The sequence below is a fragment of the Meles meles genome, chromosome 4 (assembly GCF_922984935.1).
Source record: "Meles meles chromosome 4, mMelMel3.1 paternal haplotype, whole genome shotgun sequence".
Taxonomy (NCBI): domain Eukaryota; kingdom Metazoa; phylum Chordata; class Mammalia; order Carnivora; family Mustelidae; genus Meles; species Meles meles.
The window spans coordinates 55,354,821-55,359,213 of NC_060069.1; positions in this window are offsets into that span (position 1 = coordinate 55,354,821).

Sequence of the window (4,393 nt, forward strand, 5' to 3'; positions counted from 1 at the left end):
CTTCTTAGCAATGCTATCCTTTAGAAGTTGCTGTTACTGTTACTCTTGTTTTAAGAGACAGGGAACCAGGTTAGAGAGCTCAAGTAACTGTGCCACACAGTAATTGACCCGAGTTTCAAATTCATGTCCCTCTGATTTCAAAGTTTTTGCTCTTTCCACCATGTTTGCTGTCATTCCTGTTGCTCCAAAAATGCCTCTCTGGGGAAGTAAATGAGCCGACACATTGAATAGAGATGTTTTTGCATTGTCCACTGGTCTACCAGACTGGCTACTACTAAACTGTTCTTGGCAGTGACTGGCCAACAAGTTTAGCAAGTTTAGCAAATGTCTACTAGAATGTGAGTACAAGACCACAGACCATGGCATCGGCTCGTCTTGCTGTTGGCATGGCAGGAGGCCCTAGGCCCTGATGGCCTAAAAGCTGTGTCAGGTTAGGACAAGTTTAAAAGGAGGGAATCTGGGGCACCTGGGTGGTTCAGTTGGTTGAGCCCCCGACTCTTGATTTTGGCTCAGATCATGATCTCAGGGTCCTGGGATCCAGCCCTTTGTCAGGCTCCACGCTCAGTGGGGAGTCTCCTTGAGGATTCTCTCTCCCTCCCCATGCATCCCCTCCTTCCTCTTCCTCTCTAAACTAAATAAACATTAATGAGGTGCCTGGGTGGCTCAGTGGGCTAAAGCCTCTGCCTTTGGCTCAGGTCATGATCTCAGGGTCCTAGGATCGAGCCCCACATCGGGCTCTCCGCTCTGCGGGGAGCCCACTTCCCTCCCCCGCCCCCCCCCACCTGCCTCTCTGCCTACTTGTGATCTCTGTCAAATAAATAAATAAAATCTTTTAAAAAATTAAAATAAACCTTAAAAAAAAAAAAAAAAGGAAATCAGGGACACCTGTGTGGTTCAGTCGGTTAAGCATCTGCCTTTGGCTTGGGTCCTGATCCCAGAGTCCTGGGATCGAGCCCCACTTTGGGCTCCCTGCTCAGTGGTGAGCCTCCTTCTCCCTCTCCCACTCCTCCTGCTTGTGTCCCCCCTTTTGCTGTCTCTCTCTCTGTGAAATAAAATAAATAATTTTTTAAAGGAGGGAATCAGAGTTCAGTTCTGTTTTATGCCATTTGGGATCAATTTCCTTATTAAGAGCACATTTCTGGGCACCTGGGTGGCTCAGTCAGTTGAGCGACTGCCTTCAACTCAGGTCATGATCCTGGAATTCTGGGATCGAGTCCCGCATCGGGCTCCCAGCTCCACGGGGAGTCTGCTTCTCCCTCTGACCTTCTACCCTCTCATGCTCTCTCTTACTCGCTCTCTCTCTCAAATAAATAAATAAGCTCTAAAAAGGAAAAAAAAAGCACATTTCTGCCAATTTGATACTAAAGATTGTTCTGTGATGAGAGCTCCAGGAGGCGATTAATAGCTTGGAGTTAATATGAGCTATTGCAGCTTGGGTGGGAGATGTCTCCTGAAAGAGGAATCAAAGCTTTCCAGCAGTTCAGTAAATGTTACAGGTATTCCTAAACTGTTCCTCACCATTCCATCAGGTTGAGTGAGAGTAACAACAGCAACAACCCCTAACACAGTGATGGCACTCCAAGACAGTCTTCTCATTCTATTTCATTGTGAACTCCAAATTGCCATTTCCTGGAAAGAAGCTGGCATACAGTCCCCAGGGGGCACCCAGCAGGCAGATGGCTCTGTAATTTGGGAGAGAGGGAGGGTTGCCCTTTTTGCATACCGGATAGGCTATCCTCTGAGGCTGTTGTATGCACTAAGACCAGACGGTCACTTTGCAAGGAATCTGGAATGTCACCTAGAACAGGAAATAAGTAATTCTGGAGGGTAAAGAGCATCTTGCTCAAGGTCCTCTGTATCTGAAGATGATTATTAATGGGTGTCGTAATGCACAGTTTCCTTTGTTCCAGGTAGGGAAAACAGGGGACACTCCCAGGATTATAATCAGGATATACAAATCTATAGCTTACTCATGCAGCAGCAAGAACATGTGCCTCCCAAGTCCTCCCCTTAAAGCTGCAGAGAGACGGGCTCTGGGTGACTGTTGGTCCAGATGGCTAAGATCAGGCCCCTCCTTGAGCCTGCATTAGTGCAACTAAAAAAAGACAGGAAGGGGCAGCTTGCTGGCTCAGTTGGTAGGACATGGGATTTTGATCTCAGGGTTGTAAGTTCGAGCTCCACATGGATTACTTAAAAAAAAAAAAAAAAGAAAGAAAGAAAAAGGAAAAGAAAAGGAAAGTGCCTTCTGGAAGTATCTACATCAGCTGAATTTCTGCATTCTTTGTTTCTGTTTGGGATGCAAGCTTCAAACTCTGCCAAGTTTTTTGCTCTTGTTTTCAATTCCAAGATACCTTTCTCAAAACCAAGAATCCTGTTGCCAGTCCTCTTGTCCCCACAGGAGTAGTCGACTTAATTCTGTAGTGTTTGTTAAATGACCTGCAAGGTATGAAGCCTTCCTCAGAACCCCTGGAGTTGGGGCGCCTGGGTGGCTCAGTGGGTTAAAGCCTCTGCTTTCGGCTCAGGTCATGGTCCCAGGGTCCTGGGATCGAGCCCCGCATCGGGCTCTCTGCTCAGCAGGGAGCCTGCTTCCTCCTCCTCTCTGCCTGCCTCTCTGCCTACTTGTGATCTCTATCTATCAAATAAATAAAAAAAATCTTTAAAAAAAAAAAAAAAAAAAAAAAAAAAAAAAAGAACCCCTGGAGTTGAGTGTCCCAGATCCTGGGTCCATAGCCAACTCTATCCCGGTTCCACTTTGACCTTCCTGTTAGCCCAAGGCTACATGGTAATGAGTCCCCTAACTGTAAGGTCCTTTGGCTCCTTTCTATTCCCACTTAATCAAGCTGATTCTCCTTCTAATTCCTGACTTCTCTGAGGTTAGAGTGAGGGCTAGGGCTGGAGTTCAAATTTTCCTCTTCCCAGTCCTCAAGAGGGTTAGGGTTGGGGCTAGGGCTGGTTAGGGTTCATGTTCTCCTCCCCACAGTCCTAAAGAGGGACTCCAGCCCGCCGTATGTGTTGCCCTGTGCAGAACCTCCTCCTCTTCGGTCATGCCTAACAGCTGCTGGCCTTCTCCGTAAGTGGCAGCAGCTGTGTCTCTAGACCTCGCCTGGGGGTCTCCAGGATGAAGGTGGGTGGCCCTTCGCCCCAAAAGTGTAATGCTCAGCAACTTTGCTGATGTGAGCCTGGACAAAAGGAACCCAGGGAGTGCTGCCTGCGGATTCTTCTGGAGGCCACCTGCTCCTGGGCCACTGTCACCAGCACACTGGGTGTTCTCAGAACTCACTTCAGCCCGCTGTCAGGGCTAGGTGCTGGGTCACCTGAGGCTCTTGGAGCCACACCAGCTTCTCTCTGCAGGGCACCATCATCTTGCCCAATCTGGCCTCTGTTCTCTTCCATCCTGAGTGTTGGGAGGATCCCCCCCCACACACACCACCAAACAGTTCAACCCAGGCCACTTCTTGGACAAGGATGAAAACTTCCTGGTCAGTGAGGCTTTCCTGCCATTTTCTACAGATAAACAGGCAAAACATTGGGTTATGGATGATAGGTGGAGGGTGTGATGAGACTGGCACAGAGACAGCTGCCACCATCTAACCTTCTCCTCCGCTTCCAGAGCATCGAGTGGACCCAGGGGACCAGCTGGCTTGGATGGAGTTCTTCCTGATGTTTGTCACGCCCCCCTTGGGACCTTTTTGTTCCAACTGCCAGAGGGGAGCCTAGAGCTCAGACTACAATAATTTGGGGGCAATTAGCAGCCCCAGCCCCAGAAGATCTGTGCAGTGCCCCATCTGACTTGCTCCAGCCCAGGTTTTAGGAGGGAGAGAGGTTCTGGAGACCTGTCCCTCACAAAGTCCTTCCTCAGACTCACAGCACCACCAAAGTTGTAGAAGAACAGGGTTTTCCCCAGCTCGGCTGCTCATGGGTCCCCCTAATACAGGTTCTGTGCAGTGACTTAGGGAGGAGACTTCACAAGGATTCTATAACAGTAGCTGATTTTCTGTGGCTCAGTTCTTAGGTTAGTTATACTTTGGCAGGAAAGGATTTTAAAGGGTTGCTTAACGTTTGGAATTGAGTCATTTCACCAGATTAACTCGGGGATTCAAGCCTCATATGGTAGTAGCGAAATAGGCTCAGAGGGAAAGACATTTGAGAAAAACTGTCAATATAATACTGCGTGTGAATAATACTGATGCTGGTGCCTAATAAGCCCCAGGTCGGGCAGTTTATTTTCTGCCCTCTCCTGCCCTCTCCTGCCCAAAAGGAAGAAGTGCAGGCCGCTGCAGACAGGACGGGAAAATCTTCCTTTCACTGTTACCAGGCAAAACCAGCAGCCAAAGCAACTGTTCTCAACAAATTATCTACCAAGCACTCCCTTTACTCCCCCTGACCCCTACCC